At 46.6% G+C, this 21,781-nt stretch overlaps 1 protein-coding gene across 1 annotated transcript in view; it reads right to left on the bottom strand.

The window, feature by feature from the left end:
• Positions 1-21,781, bottom strand: part of LOC134929613 (dynein axonemal heavy chain 5-like) — an 837,675-nt gene that overhangs the window by 789,840 nt on the left and 26,054 nt on the right. The gene's annotated exons all lie outside the window — the stretch shown is intronic.

Here is a 21,781-nt window from a genome sequence, read left to right as displayed (position 1 = left end):
CCCCACTCCCCGTAGCCACGCATAGCATTTTTACAACTTTTGGAGGGGAGGGAGTGGGACCAAACACCCGAATTTGGTCTCACACACACACACACCCAGTGTGTTCAGGATTTTTATTTTTTAAATATAGCTACACTAGCGCTAATGTCTCTTTATATGTCACTAATGCCAGACCCCCCTCATGCCCCTAAAGTCCACTTAATATACCAGTAATGTCAGAGCACCCTCAATATGTCACCAGTGGCGAATTGGGCCACTGGGGCAGTGGGTAAGTTCCCACTGGGCTGGCCCCCATGTCAATATCTGCTGTCCGGCTGACAACAGCTGCCGTGCCAGCTAAGGCTGGCTGCTCCACTTCCAGGATTTGCGCTCCACTGTTGAACACAAATCTGCTATGGCTAGCAGGCACTTTCGGTGCCGTTAGCCAGGAGAAGCCAGTGGCACTGCAGAATATATAATTCATAAACTGGCTCTGGTGGGGGGGTATGTAAGTAACCTCCGGAACACATGCATAACCCACCCTACATGGCCCAGGTACACATACTACCCACCTGATCCCCCCACCCAGATACATATACTACTCACCCTGCCCTCCCTAGTCCCATAGACATAAACCTGCCCCCTTACCCATGGGAAATATACTTCACACCATACTCACTGGCTCCATGGACATACATTCCTAACTCCCCCACACCCTGGCCTTCTAGACATTGACTACCCCTCAGCCCAGGTACATATATTACCCGCCCTAATACACCCCACCCCTCCCTGTCCCAAGCTACATAAACTACCCCCCCCCCCCATAGATTATACACTTTTCCCTAACTCCCCAGCCCCAGAGACATACACTGCCCACCCCCTATCCCCTGGACATACAGTACCCCACCAACCCAGGGGCATACACTACCCGCCCTACCCCTGGCACTCCCCAACCTACCTGTCCCATTAGGTCTCTAAACTACCCTTGTACCTAGACAACGTACCTCCCAACCCAGGTTACACACACTGGTACTGTTGCCAGGCCGGGCACCACAGTAATTACAATAAACTACAGCTCCCGACAGCTCTTGCACTGTGAATTAACCAGCCAAATGCACTTTTGATGGTGGAGCCATGCACCATCACATTCTCGATGGCAGAGCCATGCATGTCAGAAAGTACTGCAGGCAGGTCAGTCTTTTGTGGGGGACTGGGGCAATTACATATATTGTATTTTTTCCTGTGGGGGCCAATTTGTTTTCTTTTTTCCTGTGGGGGCCAATGTTTTTAGTTTATCTGTGGGGCCCAATGTGTTTTTTTCCTCCGGGATGGGGGGAAGGGGGTGTAATTGGTTTTATTTTTTTCCTGCAGGGGTAATGCATTTTATTTTTTTCCTGTAGTAGCCAATTTGTTTGTTTATTGTCTGTGGGGGCCAATGTGCAATGTGTTTGAGTTGCAGCGCGCATGCGTCCCAATGGTGTTCGTACAGAGTTGCAGTACAGATTCAGACACACACACCAAGAAGTGTATCAGAAATGTTTTGGGCATTCCAAGGTTTTTATAGGGGGTTGGCTAATCAGATGCAGAGGTAATGCTGTATAGACATTGAATTGATCACTTTGGAGGCCATACGCAAACGGTTGATCTGCACCTAGCATAGGGCTGGTGAAAGAGTCAATGGTACGACCAATGGTAGAGTCTAAAAGATACATAAAGCATGATTACAGAATCTGTAGACACTGAAAGTGGGCATTACAGTCCTTGCATATTCGGGCACAAGGATGTACGCCAGCGAACGGCACTGGAGCGGCATTACCACAAAGAAGGCCACAACTTCATGCAACTCAAATCATGCCCTATTCAGAGGGATCCCGCACCCCCCCCCCCCCCCTGCTCCCCTCGACAGACCACACTCCCTCAACAGACTCCGCCCTATTAGGACTGCTTCCATAAATTTCCTATCTGGGTTTCCTTCTCAATCCTCCCCTGCATGTCACCAATGCCAGAGCCCCATCATGGACCCTTATATGCCACTAATGCCAGAGCCACCTTATGCTCCTTTATATTTTTAAACATAACTAACTGGTTAGCCGTTCTAGCATAGAAGCCCCTTCATAGCATTACATTACATACAGTGCCAGTATATACCAGTATACAGTCTCCTTCTGACACAAAAACTGTTAGCAGACAGTGTGTGCCATCAAAGGGGCAATCCAACTGTAGGCGCAGGGTGCAAACGCCGGTAACTATACCACATAGCACACCCCTCTTGTACCGAATCCACCCTAAATTTGTACAATTATGTACTCTGCCCTATAGTGACAACATCAGTCTGTGCTTTCCATGACATGGTCGCATCTGATGCAACCTGCTAGGAAGATCACTGTGCGGTTGAAGCAAGAGAATCTTTCTGGTGTTGCCGCTCTCAGAGGGACCTCCAGTTCTTCTGCTTCCTGGTTCCCCCAATGCCTGCCATGTTGCCGATTGGCTAGCCCGGCTGCACGCATCACGCAGCGGCTGCAGACATTAGCAGCCGCTGAGAAAATGTGAAAAAACTGCCCCTCGCCTTCCCTGTGAACCCCCAGAGGGTGCAGAGATCAGCTGGCATAAAAAAAAAAGAAGAAGAAGAAGTTGTGATGTTCTGGCCATCGATGTTTGTAAAAACATAGAATTGTGTTTTTTTTATGTCTTAAAATTGTACTGATTATACTTTAAATAAATACAATTTCTGAGTGATTTTTGGAAAAAATATTAGTCAGTTAAGTGGTCAATGGATTTTGAAGTCTCAGCATCATCTGTCAATGTGCATGATACATGGCTTCAATCACACAGGATAGTATTCCAGCTAATCATTCTTATTCAGCTAGGCCAGCAACAATCCATTCAGTTTTACAGGGATTACCTGCTCTTATGGGTAGATATGTGCATACAATTTGTTGTCATAGTAACAGCAGAGATTTACATAGTTCAGTAATGAATAGCTATAAATCAAACTCATATTTAATACTTAAAAGTCATCTCTGAGATCCCTGGTGAGAAAATGACTGCCACTTCCTTCCCATTAGCTTGTCAACACTCCTTAGGCTACAACAGCAGCATGCTGTATGTTAATTCAGCAATTCAAAAAATCAATATTAGAATTTGAATATTTGAAAAACATTCAAAGTATTTCATCAATGGTTCATTTTATATTGTTCTGGCAATAATAAATAACTTATGTTTACATGACATATTCCATAAAGAATAGAATGGGCAATCAAATATGATACAGATGACATACAGGTATGACATACTATATCTAATTTATACTTTTTAATTATGCAATATGAAAACTCATGATAATCACCAATATAAGTATACACAGTGTTATCTGTACACAGCTACACATTCCATCTGGCTTCATGGCCCTGTGCCGTTACCCACTGTAAAGCTGCCTAACCTTTAACCTGACACAGCAAATGCTGGTTTAAGATCTCCTCCTTGAATCAGACACTGAAATTACCTGTGTTTTATATTCAAAGCCCCACAATTTTAATTGCATCAAACCATAGGCTCACTACACTGTAAATATGTACTCATAATAATGTGTAGGGATCACAATCCACAACTCTATATGTCAACACAGAATTGTGGACAGGGTAAAGGGGTTACATGGGTATTATTAGAGGCCAAACCCCGGCCTTTTTTCCAATCCCAGTATATCGGAATTGAAAAAAGGTCAATCCCGGGATTCCCGGGATAGGGTTGAAGACCCTCCCACCCCAGCCCACACAAAATACTCACCATCGTGGGTGGGAGCTGGGCTCGCGGGCTACTGGCAGCGAGGTGTGGTCCGGATGGTGCGGGCAGCTGGCATCAGATTCACCATTGTGGGTGGGAGGGCTCGTGGGCTGCGAGGTGCGGTCCGGGCCGCGTGGGAGATTGTCATCAGACTGCGCAGCGTGACCTCAGACATCATGTCATGCTGCGCAGTACACACTGCTGGGGGCAGGGGGAGCCGGGAGGAGGGATCCGTGCAGCTTCTGAGCCTCCCGAGGATGCTCAATACTGCCCGGCATTAACAAAACAATGGTGCAGGTAAATCCCGCAATCCCCAGGATTGGAGCTTCCAACCCCGGAATTGAATCCCGGACAGTTTGTGGCCTAAATCCAGGGATCTCGCTGATCCCTATCCTGGGATTGGCCTCCCTAGGTATGATGTATATATGCACTGGGAAGTGTGTGGTAGGAACAACTTTGGTGGGAAGTGGATAGTCCTGTGGTGGACATGAGACTGTCTTTAACTGTGCAATGTGTTTTAGTAACAGTTTCTTATATTTATTAACAGTTTTTTATATAATGCACTGATGACACAAAACTGGGTAATAACAGACAGTCATAGAGGTGTGAATGCCCTACTCGCAAGCTTACAATCTATATTGAAGCAGGCAATAATACACAAGGGATGGTATCGGGATCCCGGCTCTCGGGATACCAGCAGTCAGAATAATGACAGCGGCATCCCAACATATAAAATACAGACACCTGGTAGGTAAGCAGTCTAAGGCTAACCATCTACCCCCTAATCCTCCCTTCCTGCAGACTGACCCTGACCCCCCCCCAAACAAACACTCCTCCCTTCTTAGTGCCTAAGCCAAACCCTCCATCCTTGCAGCCTAACCCTAACCTTTCCAGACCTGCATCCTAGACATATCCCCACCCCCACTGCCTGACCCTAACCCCACCCTGCATACTTACGATCAGGATGCTGGCATTCGGGGTCCCGGTGTCGGCCTTCTGACCAGTGTTGGGAATCTGGCATAGGCATTCTGACCGCTGGCATATCAAACGTTGGTATGCTGATCGGATCTTCACAAGAATAGGTGTTATCTATTGCATAATGGTCCACAAGATTGCAAAGGTTCTTGGTGGACTGTATGATATGGTCACACAGCAATATTGGCCTGGGATCAGGAGGATGGGAAAGTGAAGAATGAGAAAATATGTGAGGATATGTGTGGACTCTACATTGGGCATGTAATTGGATAGGAAAGTTTATGAAGGTTATGTGGGTGGTTCCAGAATTTGATGAGCTTGCCTGAAGAGGTGAGTTTTCAGGGAACGCTTGAAGGTTTAGAGACTAGAGGAGAGTCTTATTATGCGTGGGAGGGCATTTCACAGAGTGGGTGCAGCCCAAAGAAAGTCCTGCAATTGTGACTGGGAGCGAATAATGAATGTGAATGAGAGACGCAGATCTTGTGAAGAGCGAAGAGGTCAGGTTGGGAGATATTTTGAGATAAGCAAAGAGTTGGTGTAGTTTGGTTAATGGCCTTGTGTGTGAGTAAAAGTATTTTATACTGAATATGGTAGAATATAGGTAACTAATGGAGGGACAGAGTGGATCCACAGACGATGAACATATAGTGAGAAAGATTGACCTTGCTGCTGCATTCAGAATGGATTGTAGTGGTGAGAGTTTCTTTTTGGTAAGACCAGTAAGAAGACTACTGCAATAATCAATGCGGGAAACAATGAGAGCATGGATTAGAGTTTTTTCAGTGTGTTGAGTAAGGTATGGTTGTATTTTGGATATGTTTTTTAGATGCATGTAGCAAGATTTAGAGACAGATTGAATGGGATGAACAAAAGACAGTTCAGAGTCGAGGATGACACTTAGGGAGTCATTCAGACCTGATCGCACACTAGTTCGCAGTGCAGCGGGAAAAACAGGTCAGAACTGCGCATGCACCACAATGCGCAGGCGCGTTGCACGGGTACAAGTGGATCGTTGCTATGCGATGGGTTTAACGAAGAATCCATTCGCACAGTCGATCGCAGGGAGATTGACAGCAAGAAGGCGTTTGTGGGTGGCAACTGACTGTTTTCTGGGAGTGGCTGGAAAAATAAGATTTTACTTACCGATAAATCTATTTCTCATAGTCCGTAGTGGATGCTGGGGACTCCGTCAGGACCATGGGGAATAGCGGCTCCGCAGGAGACAGGGCACAAAAGCAAGCTTTTAGGATCACATGGTGTGTACTGGCTCCTCCCCCTATGACCCTCCTCCAAGCCTCAGTTAGGTACTGTGCCCGGACGAGCGTACACAATAAGGAAGGATCTTGAATCCCGGGTAAGACTCATACCAGCCACACCAATCACACCGTACAACTTGTGATTTGAACCCAGTTAACAGTATGATAACAATGAAGTAGCCTCTAAAAAAGATGGCTCACAACAATAATAACCCGATTTTTTGTAACAATAACTATGTACAAGTAATGCAGACAATCCGCACTTGGGATGGGCGCCCAGCATCCACTACGGACTATGAGAAATAGATTTATCGGTAAGTAAATTCTTATTTTCTCTAACGTCCTAGTGGATGCTGGGGACTCCGTCAGGACCATGGGGATTATACCAAAGCTCCCAAACGGGCGGGAGAGTGCGGATGACTCTGCAGCACCGAATGAGAGAACTCCAGGTCCTCCTCAGCCAGGGTATCAAATTTGTAGAATTTTGCAAACGTGTTTTGCCCCTGACCAAGTAGCTGCTCGGCAAAGTTGTAAAGCCGAGACCCCTCGGGCAGCCGCCCAAGATGAGCCCACCTTCCTTGTGGAATGGGCATTTACAGATTTTGGCTGTGGCAGGCCTGCCACAGAATGTGCAAGCTGAATTGTACTACAAATCCAACGAGCAATAGTCTGCTTAGAAGCAGGAGCACCCAGCTTTTTGGGTGCCTACAATATAAACAGCAAGTCAGACTTTCTGACTCCAGCCGTCCTGGAATTATATATATATATATATATATATATATATATATATATATATATATATATATATATATATATTTTCAGGGCCCTGACAACGTCTAGCAACTTGGAGTCCTCCAAGTCCCTAGTAGCCGCAGGCACCACAATAGGTTGTTTCAGGTGAAACGCTGACACCACCTTAGGAGGAAACTGGGGACGAGTCCGCAGTTCTGCCCTGTCCGAATGGAAAATCAAATATGGGCTTTTGTAAGACAAAGCCGCCAATTTTGACAATCGCCTGGCCGAGGCCAGGGCCAACAGCATGGTCACTTTCCATGTGAGATATTTCAAATCCACAGATTTGAGTGGTTCAAACCAATATGATTTGAGGAATCCCAACACTACGTTGAGATCCCACGGTGCCACTGGAGGCACACAAGGGCTGTATATGCAATACTCCCTTGACAAACGTCTGGACTTCAGGAACTGAAGCCAATTCTTTCTGGAAGAAAATCTATAGGGCCGAAACTTGAACCTTAATGGACCCCAATTTGAGGCTCATAGACACTCCTGTTTGCAGGAAGTGCAGAAATCGACCTAGTTGAAATTTTTTCGTGGGGCCTTCCTGGCCTCACCCACGCAACATATTTTTACCACATGTGGTGATAACGTTGTGCGGTCACCTCCTTCCTGGCTTTGACCAGGGTAGGTATGACCTCTTCCGGAATGCCTTTTCCCTTAGGATCCGGCGTTCAAACCGCCATGCCGTCAAACGCAGTCGCGGTAAGTCTTGGAACAGACAAGGTCCCTGCTGGAGCAGGTCCTTTCTTAAAGGCCGATGCCACGGTTCCTCTTGGAACAGACATGGTACTTGCTGAAAGCAAATCCCTTCTTAGCTCCCGAGGCCATTAGTCCTCTGTGAGCATCTCTTGAAGTTCCGGTTACCAAGTCCCTCTTGGCCAATCCGGAGCCACGAGTATAGTTCTTACTCCTCTATATCTTATAATTCTCAATACCTTGGTTATGAGAAGCAGAGGAGGGAACACATACACCGACTGTTACACCCACGGTGTTACCAGGACGTCCACAGCTATCGCCTGAAGGTCTCGTGACCTGGCGCAATACCTGTCCCATTTTTTGTTCGGGCGGGACGCCATCATGTCCACCTTTGGTCTTTCCCAACGGTTCACAATCATGCGGAAAACTTCCCGATGAAGTTCCCACTCTCCCGGGTGGAGGTCGTGCCTGCTGAGGAAGTCTGCTTCCCAGTCGTCCACTCCCGGAATGAACACTGCTGACAGTGCTATCACATGATTTTCCGCCTAGCGAAAAATCCTTGCAGTTTTGCCACTGCCCTCCTGCTTCTTGTGCCGCCCTTTCTGTTTACGTGGGCGACTGCCGTGATGTTATCCCACTGGATCAATACCGGCTGACCTTGAAGCAGAGGTCTTGCTAAGCTTAGAGCATTATAAATTTGCTCTTAGCTCCAGTATATTTATGTGGAGAGAATTCTCCAGACTTGATCACACTCCTTGTGTGACTGCTCCCCAGCCTCTCAGGCTGACCTCCGTGGTCACCAGCATCCAATCCTGAATGCCGAATCTGCGGCCCTCTAGAAGATGAGCACTCTGTAATCACCACAGGAGAGACACCCTTGTCCTTGGATATAGGGTTATCCGCTGATGCATCTGAAGATGCGATCCGGACCATTTGTCCAGCAGATCCCACTGAAGAGTTCTTGCGTGAAATCTGCCGAATGGAAGCGCTTCGTAATAAGCCACCATTTTTACCAGGACTCTTGTGCAATGATGCACTGACACTTTTCCTGGTTTTAGGAGGATCCCGATTAGCTCGGATAACTCCCTGGCTTTCTCCTCTGGGAGAAACACCTTTTCCTGGACTGTGTCCAGAATCATCCCTAGGACCAGCAGACGTGTCGTCGGAACAACTGCGGTTTTGGAATATTTAGAATCCAGCCGTGCTGTCGTAGAACTACTTGAGATAGTGCTACTCCGACCTCCAACTGTTCTCTGGACCTTGTTCTTATCAGGAGGTCGTCCATTTTCTTTGAAGACGAATCCTCCTTTCGGTCATTACCTTGGTAAGGACCCGGGGTGCCTTGGACAATCCAACGGCATCGTCTTGAAACTGATAGTGACAGTTCTGTACCACGAACCTGAGGTACCCTTGGTGAGAAAAGGCAAATTTTGGGACATGGAGGTAAGCATCCCTGATGTCCCGGGACACCATATAGTCCCCTTTCTTTGCTATCACTGCTCTGAGTGACTCCATCTGGATTTGAACCCTTGCAAGTGTTCAAATTTTTCAGATTTAGAATAGGTCTCACCTAGCCTTCAGTACCACCATATAGTGTGGAGTAATACCCCTTTCCTTGTTGTCGGAGGGGTAATTTTATTATCACCTGCTGGGAATACAGCTTGTGAATTGTTTTCAATACTGCCTCCCTGTCGGAGGGAGACATTGGTACAGCAGACTACAGGAACCTGCGAGGGGGGAAACCTCTCGACATTCCAATCTGTACCCCTTGGATACTACTTGTAGGATCCAGGGGTCCTGTACGGTCCCAGCGTCATGCTGAGAACTTGGTAGAAGCGGTGGAGGGCTTCTGTTCCTGGGAATGGGCTGCCTGCTGCAGTCTTCTTCCCTTTCCTCTATCCCTGGGCAGATATGACTCTTATAGGGACGAAAGGACTGAGGCTGAAAAGACGGTGTCTTTTTCTGCAGAGATGTGACTTAGGGTAAAAAACGGTGGATTTTCCAGCAGTTGCCCTGGCCACCAGGTCCCATGGACCGACTTTATACGGCAATACATCTTTGTGCCGTTTGGAATCTGCATCACCTGACCACTGTCGTGTCCATAAACATCTTCTTGCAGATATGGACATCGCATTTACTCTTGATGCCAGAGTGCAAATATCCCTCTGCGCATCTCGCATATATAGAAATGGATCCTTTAAATGCTCTATAGTCAATAAAATACTGTCCCTGTCAAAGGTATCAATATTTTTAGTCAGGGAATCCGACCAAGCCACCTCAGCTCTGCACATCCAGGCTGAGGCGATCGCTGGTCGCAGTATAACACCAGCATGTGTGTGTATACTTTTTAGGATATTTTTCAGCCTCCTATCAGCTGGCTCCTTAAGTATGGCCCTATCCGTAGATGGTACCGCCACTTGTTCTGATAAGCGTGTGAGCGCCTTATCCACCCTGAGGGGTGTTTCCCACCGCGCCTTAACTTCTGGCGGGAAAGGGTATACCGCCAATAATTTTCTATCGGGGGAAACCCACGCATCATCACACACTTCATTTAATTTATCTGATTCAGGAAAAACTACAGGTAGTTTTTTCACCTCACACATAATACCCTTTTTTGTGGTACTTGGAGTATCAGAAATATGTAACACCTCCTTCATTGCCCTTAACGTGTGGCCCTAAAAGAAAATACGTTTGTTTCTTCACCGTCGACACTGAAATCAGTGTCCGTGTCTGGGTCTGTGTCGACCGACTGAGGTAAATGGGCATTTTACAGCCCCTGACGGTGTTTGAGACGCCTGGACAGATACTAATTTGTTCGCCGGCCCTCTCATGTCGTCAACCGGCTTGCAGCGTGTTGACATTGTCACGTAATTTCCATAAATAAGCCATCCATTCCGGTGTCGACTCCCTAGAGAGTGACATCACCATTACAGGCAATTTGCTCCGCCTCCTCACCAATATTTTCCTCATACATGTCGACACACACGTACCGACATACAGCACACACATAGGGAATGCTCTGATAGAGGACAGGACCCACAAGCCCTTTGGGGAGACAGAGGGAGAGTTTGCCAGCACACACCAAAACGCTATAATTATCCAGGGACAACCTTTATATAAGTGTTCCTTTTATAGCATTTTAATATATATACATATCGCCAAATCAGTGCCCCCCCTCTCTGTTTTAACCCTGTTTCTGTAGTGCAGTGCAGGGGAGATCATGGGAGTCTTCCCACCAGCCTTTCTGTGAGGGAAAATGGCGCTGTGTGCTGAGGAGAATAGGCCCCGCCCCCTTTTCGGCGGGCTTCTTCTCCGGAGTTTTAGATATCTGGCAGGGGTTAAATACATCCATATAGCCTCAAGGGCTATATGTGATGTATTTTTCGCCATACAGGTATTATACATTGCTGCCCAGGGCGCCCCCCCCCAGCGCCCTGCACCCTCCGTGACCGCTGTGTGAAGTGTGCTGACAACAATGGCGCACAGCTGCAGTGCTGTGCGCTACCTGATGAAGACTGAGAGTCTTCTGCCGCCTGGTTCCGGACCTCTTCATCTTCAGCATCTGCAAGGGGGGTCGGCGGCGCGGCTCCGGGACGAACCCCAGGGCGAGCCCTGTGTTCCGACTCCCTCTGGAGCTATGTCCAGTAGCCTAAGAATCCAATCCATCCTGCACGCAGGTGAGTTGAAAATCTCTCCCCTAAGTCCCTCGATGCAGTGAGCCTGTTGCCAGCAGGACTCACTGAAAATAAAGAACCTAAAAACTTTTTCTAAGCAACTCTTTAAGAGAGCCACCTAGATTGCACCCTTCTCGGCCGGGCACAAAAACCTAACTGAGGCTTGGAGGAGGGTCATAGGGGGAGGAGCCAGTACACACCATGTGATCCTAAAAGCTTGCTTTTGTGCCCTGTCTCCTGCGGAGCCGCTATTCCCCATGGTCCTGACGGAGTCCCCAGCATCCACTAGGACGTTAGAGAAAATGCAGGCGTGTCCAAGCGTTTGCAGGGCGGGTGTCTGACGTCAATTCCGGGACCGGACAGGCTGAAGTGATCGCAAGGTTTGAGTAAGTTCTGGGCAACTCAGAAAGTGCACAAATATCTTTTGTACTGCCTGGCTGCACATGTGATTGCACACTTGCAAAGCAAAAATACACTCCCCTATGGGCGGCGACTATCTGCTCACAGCAGTGCAAAAAACTCCTAGCGAGCGATCAGGTCTGAATTAGGCCCTTAGGCAGAGAGCTTGTGGGGTAGGAGTGATTGTCAAGTGTTCAGCAGTGATAGAGATATCAGGTTGATAACTACTATTGGTTGGTGGAAATATAATTAACTCTGTTTTGGAAATATTAAGTTTGAGGTGGCGAGATGACATCCAAGAGGAAAACGTCAGGAACGCATTCAGTGTCACTGACGAATACAGATGATGACAAATCTGGGGAGGATCGTTAGATCTGAGTAACAGCGTACAGATGATACTGAAATCCAAAAGAGCCGATTAGTTTGCCAAAAGATGTGGTATAGATTGAGAAAATCAGAGGAACTAAGACTGAGCCTTGCGGTACTGCAACTTATAGTGGAAGCAAAGAGGACGTGGATTCAGAGAAGCAGACACTGAAAGAGCGATTAGATAGAAAACCAAGTAAGGGCTGTATCTTGAAGACCTAGGGATTGTAGAGTTTTATGAGAAGAGAGTGGTCACAAGTGTCAAACGCAGCAGAGAGATCTAGAAGAGTAAGAAGTGAGTAGTGGTCTTTGGACTTAGCAGTGACCAGATCATTCACTACTTTAGTCGGTGATATCTCTGTGGAATGTTGGGAACGTAAGCCTGATTGAAGTGGGTCCAACAAGTTGTGAGTTAAGAAAGAGTGTGAGGCGAGAGTAGGCAAGTCTCTCAAGTAGCTTGGAGGTGCATGGGAGCTGAGAGATAGGACTGTGGTTTGAGAGGGTGTGCCAGATGTAATGAAGTCTGAGTTGTCCGGAGGTGTGGGTTCCCTGCCGAACAAGGACATTTTTTTAAAGCAGCAATCACGTACAAGGCAAAACCATGCCTTGTACAAGATTGAGGCTTTAAAAAAAGATAAAAGTTCGGACGGGAACCCGAACCTCCGCCCAACTTGGACTTAATTACATCCGGCCCAGAGTTTGTGTTAGAATTGGATTTCAGAATGGGAGTAATCACTGCATGCTTAAACGAGAGAGAGAGAGAGAAAGAGAGACTACAGATGTTACTTAAGGTTGGTAAGAGCACAGGAGACAGAGCTTTACTTATTTGTGAGGGTATAGGATCAACAGGAGAGGTAGTAGATTAGGAGGATGAGAAGAGTTTCGATACGTCATCTTCATTTGTGGGATCAATTGAAGAGAAAGTGCCAGAAGGTTTAGGTACGGAATGAGCAGATCACTGACTGAGGAAGAGCATACCATTTCATCTCGGATCTAGTCAATCTTGTCTTTGAAGTAGGAAGTAAGATATTACGCATTGATAGTGGTTGGTGGGTTGGGAAATAATTTAAATGTATTCAAAAGTCTCTTAGGGTTAGTGGCTTGATCAGAGATGAACGTTTGGAGATATGTTTGTTTGGCAATGTCCAGGGCATTACGACAGGAGTGGAAGATAGTTTTATATGTGAGGAAGTCACTTGGTATATGAAATTTATGCCACTGGCGTTCAACTTTACGTGAGTTTTTGTGGGTGTCTTGTTAATTTAGTGTGCCACGGTTAACGTCTAGGCCTATGTGGAATGTGATGTGTCGTTTGAGCCACTTCATCAAAGGCTATTTCTAGAGTCTGGTTCAGGTGTGATACAGGGGGTCATTCTGACCCGTTCACTCGCTGCTTTTTGTCGCAGCTGAGCGAACGGGTCTCTACTGCGCATGCACCGGCGCAACTGGGGATGTTGCCCGTAGCTACAAATCAGATTCTATCTATTATATTCTAGAAGCAGCTAGATAAATGTTAAGCAGAATCTGATGGTTGCTATACGCAACATCACCAGTTCTAAAAAGCTCCCATTTACACCTTAGTGTTATGAAATATTTGTGTATGTGAACACACATTGGGGGTCATTCCGAGTTGATCGCACGGTAGCAGTTTTTTGCAGCCTCCGCCTATGGGGGAGTGTATTTTAGCATAGCAAGTGTGCGATCGCTTGTGCAGGGGGCTTGTGCAAAAAGTTTTTGTGCAGTTTCTGAGTAGCTCTGAACTTACTCAGCCACTGCGATCACTTCAGCCTGTCAGGTCCCGGAATTTCCGTCAGACACCCACCCTGCAAACGCCTTGACACGCCTGCATTTTCCACAGCACTCCCAGAAAACGGTCAGTTGCCACCCTGAAACGCCTTCTTGCTGTCAATCTCCTTGCGATCGCCGCTGCGATCGCTTTCTTCATAAGGTCCCACGCTGCCCGGCGTTTCCCGTTGCCGGGCAGCGACGCACCTGTGCATTGCGGTCGCGGGGCATGCGCAGTTCAGACCCGATTGCACTGCTGCGAAAAACTGCAGCATGCGATCGGGTCGGAATGACCCCCATTGACCAGTACAGCTGACCCCAGATTGCAACTAAAGGAATACTATGGCTTATTAATACAGGCTACCAGTGAGGCAAGTGTTTCGCTGATGAAAGGTGATAGATTACACTGTATTTGACTATGCAAACAACAGCCCAGTATGCCTTCATTAACTATGCCTCACTGAGCAAAATTTTAAGTACAAGTATTTACAATTGCATGCAAATCACGATATTACAAAGGTTGCTGAGCAGATATTGCTTGTATAGTGTTCACATAGTTAAGATTGCAGAGTGATAGATATGTACATGCATTTGAAGTTGCAAAGAAGTTTATCTGTAGTTTTTCTTTCACTTTTCATCCAGTTTAAGGCCAGGCTGTGTGCAGGCTATAGTTATTAAATTGTAATCGTCATACTTAGAATTCTTCACACTGCCTATATCAGCAAAGGCTATTGAGCCTCCTCTCCCTTAATATGTAGAGCTACAAACATGTGTTTGGATGTTCAGTGATTAAGACTCCTCCTCATTGCCCAACACCCACTAAGAAGGTGAACAATCAAAATTAAACCAAACAAATAGTAAAATGGGAAGAATCCATCACAGATTCACAAAAAAATCCAAACATAAATCAGGTTTAAAGCCGCTGATAAAAAAATAATAGCACATTACCTAAAGTGTGCAGTTATATTATTCAAAAGCTGCGCTTATTGAGACACATGCATTAGTGTCTGCTGGGAGCAGTAGTTCCACATGGGACAAAGCATAATAGGCACAGTGGCATAACTAAAGGCATAGAGGCCCCTTGCAAACTCTCAAGGTGGTCCTTCTATTTCTGTTCTAGGACTACACATTTTATCATATGTAGGCTTACCCAGTGGCGTCTGAAGGCGGGTTCGGCCCGCACCCGGGTGTCCCCCTCGGAATGGGTGACACCAAAGTGCCAGCTCTTCTGTAGTGACAGGAGCAGAGTGCTGCAGTGAGATAAACCCCTGCAACACTCGGCTCCTGTCACAGACAAGAGCCAGCACTGCACGCTGAGCAATTCAGAACCAATGTAGTTCCTGGTTTAAAGGGATAGTATGGTAAGCCTAATCATAAAATACATTTCTGTATTGTACATATTAGAAATACAGTACGTGAGGTGGTACAGCAAAGTAGTGTCAACTCACGTACTGTATTTCTAATATGTACAGAACAGGAATTATTTTATGTTACATGTAATACAGGTTGAGTATCCCTTATCCAAAATGCTTGGGACCAGAGATATTTTGGATATCGGATTTTTCCGTATTTTGGAATAATTGCATACTATGATGAGATATCATGGTGATGGGACCTAAATATAAGCACAGAATGCATTTATGTTACATATACAGCTTATACACACAGCCTGAAGGTAATTGTAGCCAATATTTTTTATAACTTTGTGCATTAAACAAAGTGTGTCTACATTCACACAATTCATTTATGTTTCTTATACACCTTATACACACAGCCTGAAGGTCATTTAATACAATATTTTTAATAACTTTGTGTATTAAACAAAGTTTGTGTACATTGAGCCATCAAAAAACAAAGGTTTCACTATCTCACTCTCACGCAAAAAAGTCCGTATTTCGGAATATTTGGATATGGGATACTCAACCTGTATGTGTGATGGGTGCATCACCCCCTGGATCAGCAACGCTGTGTTTCACAGCTGCAGCTGCACTTGGGATACAGCACTCAGTTTCGGTTCTCCTTTAAGTATAAACTAGTGATGAGCGGGTTCGTTTTCTCGGAAACCGAACCCCCCCGAACTTCACGCTTTTTACACGGGTCCGAGGCAGACTCGGATCTTCCCGCCTTGCTCGGCTAACCCGAGCGCGCCCGAACGTCATCATCCCGCTGTCGGATTCTCGCGAGGCTCGTATTCTATCGCGAGACTCGGATTCTATATAAGGAGCCGCGCGTCGCCGCCATTTTCACACGTGCATTGAGATTGATAGGGAGAGGACGTGGCTGGCGTCCTCTCCGTTTAGATAGAGAGTGAGGCACTTGATTTACTGGAGCATTAGGAGTACTCAGAGAGTGCAGAGTTTTGCTGATAGTTATACTAGTGACCACCAGTTTTATTTATTATTTAATATAATCCGTTCTCTGCCTGAAAAAAAACGATACACAGTCACATACCATATCTGTGCTCAGCCTCAGTGTGCTGCATGATAATATCATCTATGTATATCTGATTGTGCTGAGTAGTGCTCACTGCTCACACAGCTTAATTGTGGGGGAGACTGGGGAGCAGTTATAGCAGGAGTACATATTTAACAGTGCACACTTTTGCTGCCAGAGTGCCAGTGTGACTGACCAGCAGTGACCACCAGTATATTGTCTGCCTGAAAAAGTTAAACACTCGTGTGGTGGTTTTTTTTTTTATTCTATAAACGCATTCTGCTGACAGTGTCCAGCAGGTCCGTCATTCATTATATTTCTATCTTCTTCATACTAGTAGTTTAGGAGTCTGCAGTGCTGACAGTGTCCAGCAGGTCCGTCATTATATAATATATACCTGTCCTGCAGTAGTGATATATATATATTTTTTATATCATTATCATCCAGTCTATACTAGCAGACGCAGTACGGTAGTCCACGGCTGTAGCTACCTCTGTGTCGGCACTGGCAGTCGCTCGTCCATAATTGTATACCTACCTGTGGTGGGTTTTTTTTTCTATCTTCTTCATACTAGTAGTTTAGGAGTCTGCAGTGCTGACAGTGTCCAGCAGGTCCGTCATTATACAATATATACCTGTCCTGCAGTAGTGATATATATATATTTTTTATATCATTATCATCCAGTCTATACTAGCAGACGCAGTACGGTAGTCCACGGCTGTAGCTACCTCTGTGTCGGCACTGGCAGTCGCTCGTCCATAATTGTATACCTACCTGTAGTGGGTTTTTTTTTTTCTATCTTCTTCATACTAGTAGTTTAGGAGTCTGCAGTGCTGACAGTGTCCAGCAGGTCCGTCATTATACAATATATACCTGTCCTGCAGTAGTGATATATATATATTTTTTATATCATTATCATCCAGTCTATACTAGCAGACGCAGTACGGTAGTCCACGGCTGTAGCTACCTCTGTGTCGGCAGTCGCTCGTCCATAATTGTATACCTACCTGTGGTGGTTTTTTTTTTTTCTATCTTCTTCATACTAGTAGTTTAGGAGTCTGCAGTGCTGACAGTGTCCAGCAGGTCCGTCATTATACAATATATACCTGTCCTGCAGTAGTGATATATATATATTTTTTATATCATTATCATCCAGTCTATACTAGCAGACGCAGTACGGTAGTCCACGGCTGTAGCTACCTCTGTGTCGGCACTGGCAGTCGCTCGTCCATAATTGTATACCTACCTGTGGTGGGTTTTTTTTTTCTATCTTCTTCATACTAGTAGTTTAGGAGTCTGCAGTGCTGACAGTGTCCAGCAGGTCCGTCATTATACAATATATACCTGTCCTGCAGTAGTGATATATATATATTTTTTATATCATTATCATCCAGTCTATACTAGCAGACGCAGTACGGTAGTCCACGGCTGTAGCTACCTCTGTGTTGGCACTGGCAGTCGCTCGTCCATAATTGTATACCTACCTGTGGTGGGTTTTTTTTTTCTATCTTCTTCATACTAGTAGTTTAGGAGTCTGCAGTGCTGACAGTGTCCAGCAGGTCCGCCATTATACAATATATACCTGTCTTGCAGTAGTGATATAAATATATATATATATATATATATATATCATTATCATCCCGTCTATACTAGCAGACGCAGTACGGTAGTCCACGGCTGTAGCTACCTCTGTGTCGGCAGTCGCTCGTCATCCATAAGTATACTAGTATCCATCCATCTCCATTGTTTACCTGAGGTGCCTTTTAGTTGTGCCTATTAAAATATGGAGAACAAAAATGTTGAGGTTCCAAAAATAGGGAAAGATCAAGATCCACTTCCACCTCGTGCTGAAGCTGCTGTCACTAGTCATGGCCGAGACGATGAAATGCCATCAACGTCGTCTGCCAAGGCCGATGCCCAATGTCATAGTACAGAGCATGTAAAATCCAAAACACCAAATATCAGTAAAAAAAGGACTCAAAAATCTAAAATAAAATCGTCGGAGGAGAAGCGTAAACTTGCCAATATGCCATTTACCACACGGAGTGGCAAGGAACGGCTGAGGCCCTGGCCTATGTTCATGGCTAGTGGTTCAGCTTCACATCAGGATGGAAGCACTCAGCCTCTCGCTAGAAAAATGAAAAGACTTAAGCTGGCAAAAGCACAGCAAAGAACTGTGCGTTCTTCGAAATCACAAATCCACAAGGAGAGTCCAGTTGTGTCGGTTGCGATGCCTGACCTTCCCAACACTGGACGTGAAGAGCATGCGCCTTCCACCATTTGCACGCCCCCTGCAAGTGCTGGAAGGAGCACCCGCAGTCCAGTTCCTGATAGTCAGATTGAAGATGTCAGTGTTGAAGTACACCAGGATGAGGAGGATATGGGTGTTGCTGGCGCTGGGGAGGAAATTGACCAGGAGGATTCGGATGGTGAGGTGGTTTGTTTAAGTCAGGCACCCGGGGAGACACCTGTTGTCCGTGGGAGGAATATGGCCATTGACATGCCTGGTGAAAATACCAAAAAAAATCAGCTCTTCAGTGTGGAAGTATTTCAACAGAAATGCGGACAACATTTGTCAAGCCGTGTGTTGCCTTTGTCAAGCTGTAATAAGTAGGGGTAAGGACGTTAACCACCTCGTAACATCCTCCCTTATACGTCACCTGCAGCGCATTCATCATAAGTCAGCGACAAGTTCAAAAACTTTGGGCGACAGCGGAAGCAGTCCACTGACCAGTAAATCCCTTCCTCTTGTAACCAAGCTCACGCAAACCACCCCACCAACTCCCTCAGTGTCAATTTCCTCCTTCCCCAGGAATGCCAATAGTCCTGCAGGCCATGTCACTGGCAATTCTGACGAGTCCTCTCCTGCCTGGGATTCCTCCGATGCATCCTTGCGTGTAACGCCTACTGCTGCTGGCGCTGCTGTTGTTGCTGCTGGGAGTCGATGGTCATTCCAGAGGGGAAGTCGTACTCGTAAGACCACTTTTACTACTTCCACCAAGCAATTGACTGTCCAACAGTCCTTTGCGAGGAAGATGAAATATCACAGCAGTCATCCTGCTGCAAAGCGGATAACTGAGGCCTTGGCATCCTGGGCGGTGAGAAACGTGGTTCCGGTATCCATCATTACTGCAGAGCCAACTAGAGACTTGTTGGAGGTACTGTGTCCCCGGTACCAAATACCATCTAGGTTCCATTTCTCTAGGCAGGCGATACCGAAAATGTACACAGACCTCAGAAAAAGACTCACCAGTGTCCTAAAAAATGCAGTTGTACCCAATGTCCACTTAACCACGGACATGTGGACAAGTGGAGCAGGGCAGACTCAGGACTACATGACTTTGACAGCCCACTGGGTAGATGTATTGACTCCCGCCGCAAGAACAGCAGCGGCGGCACCAGTAGCAGCATCTCGCAAATGCCAACTCTTTCCTAGGCAGGCTACGCTTTGTATCACCGCTTTCCAGAATACGCACACAGCTGAAAACCTCTTACGGCAACTGAGGAAGATCATCGCAGAATGGCTTACCCCAATTGGACTCTCCTGTGGATTTGTGGCATCGGGCAACGCCAGCAATATTGTGTGTGCATTAAATCTGGGCAAATTCCAGCACGTCCCATGTTTTGCACATACCTTGAATTTGGTGGTGCAGAATTATTTAAAAAACGAGAGGGGCGTGCAAGAGATGCTGTCGGTGGCCAGAAGAATTGCGGCACACTTTCGGCGTACAGGCACCACGTACAGAAGACTGGAGCACCACCAAAAACGCCTGAACCTGCCCTGCCATCATCTGAAGCAAGAAGTGGTAACGAGGTGGAATTCAACCCTCTATATGCTTCAGAGGTTGGAGGAGCAGCAAAAGGCCATTCAAGCCTATACAACTGAGCACGATATAGGAGGTGGAATGCACCTGTCTCAAGCGCAGTGGAGAATGATTTCAACGTTGTGCAAGGTTCTGCAACCTTTTGAACTTGCCACACGTGAAGTCAGTTCAGACACTGCCAGCCTGAGTCAGGTCATTCCCCTCATCAGGCTTTTGCAGAAGAAGCTGGAGACATTGAAGGAGGAGCTAACACAGAGCGATTCCGCTAGGCATGTGGGACTTGTGGATGGAGCCCTTAATTCGCTTAACAAGGATTTATGGGTGGTCAATCTGTTGAAATCAGAGCACTACATTTTGGCCACTGTGCTCGATCCTAGATTTAAAACCTACCTTGGATCTCTCTTTCCAGCAGACACAAGTCTGCAGGGGTTCAAAGAACTGCTGGTGAGAAAATTGTCAAGTCAAGCGGAACGCGACCTGTCAACATCTCTTCCTTCACATTCTCCCGCAACTGGGGGTGCGAGGAAAAGGCTCAGAATTCCGAGCCCACCCGCTGGCGGTGATGCAGGGCAGTCTGGAGCGACTGCTGATGCTGACATCTGGTCCGGACTGAAGGACCTGACAACGATTACGGACATGTCGTCTACTGTCACTGCATATGATTCTCTCCCCATTGAAAGAATGGTGGAGGATTATATGAGTGACCGCATCCAAGTAGGCACGTCAGACAGTCCGTACTTATACTGGCAGGAAAAAGAGGCAATTTCGAGGCCCTTGCACAAACTGGCTTTATTCTACCTAAGTTGCCCTCCCACAAGTGTGTACTCCGAAAGAGTGTTTAGTGCCGCCGCTCACCTTGTCAGCAATCGGCGTACGAGGTTACATCCAGAAAATGTGGAGAAGATGATGTTCATTAAAATGAATTATAATCAATTCCTCCGTGGAGACATTCACCAGCAGCAATTGCCTCCACAAAGTACACAGGGAGCTGAGATGGTGGATTCCAGTGGGGACGAATTGATAATCTGTGAGGAGGGGGATGTACACGGTGATATATCGGAGGATGATGATGAGGTGGACATCTTGCCTCTGTAGAGCCAGTTTGTGCAAGGAGAGATTAATTGCTTCTTTTTTGGTGGGGGTCCAAACCAACCCGTCATTTCAGTCACAGTCGTGTGGCAGACCCTGTCACTGAAATGATGGGTTGGTTAAAGTGTGCATGTCCTGTTTATACAACATAAGGGTGGGTGGGAGGGCCCAAGGACAATTCCATCTTGCACCTCTTTTTTCTTTCATTTTTCTTTGCGTCATGTGCTGTTTGGGGAGTAGTTTTTGGAAGGGCCATCCTGCGTGACACTGCAGTGCCACTCCTAGATGGGCCAGGTGTTTGTGTCGGCCACTTGGGTCGCTTATCTTAGTCACACAGCTACCTCATTGCGCCTCTTTTTTTCTTTGCGTCATGTGCTGTTTGGGGGGTGTTTTTTGGAAGGGCCATCCTGCGTGACACTGTAGTGCCACTCCTAGATGGGCCAGGTGTTTGTGTCGGCCACTAGGGTCGCTTAGCTTACTCACACAGCTACCTCATTGCGCCTCTTTTTTTTCTTCTTTGCGTCATGTGCTGTTTGGGGGGTGTTTTTTGGAAGGGCCATCCTGCGTGACACTGCAGTGCCACTCCTAGATGGGCCAGGTGTTTGTGTCGGCCACTTGGGTCGCTGAGCTTAGTCATCCAGCGACCTCGGTGCAAATTTTAGGACTAAAAATAATATTGTGAGGTGTGAGGTGTTCAGAATAGACTGAAAATGAGTGGAAATTATGG

The sequence above is a fragment of the Pseudophryne corroboree genome, chromosome 5 (assembly GCF_028390025.1).
Source record: "Pseudophryne corroboree isolate aPseCor3 chromosome 5, aPseCor3.hap2, whole genome shotgun sequence".
NCBI lineage: Eukaryota > Metazoa > Chordata > Amphibia > Anura > Myobatrachidae > Pseudophryne > Pseudophryne corroboree.
The sequence above is the reverse complement of the archived record's forward strand: the minus strand, read 5'-3'. Positions and strand labels throughout refer to the sequence as shown.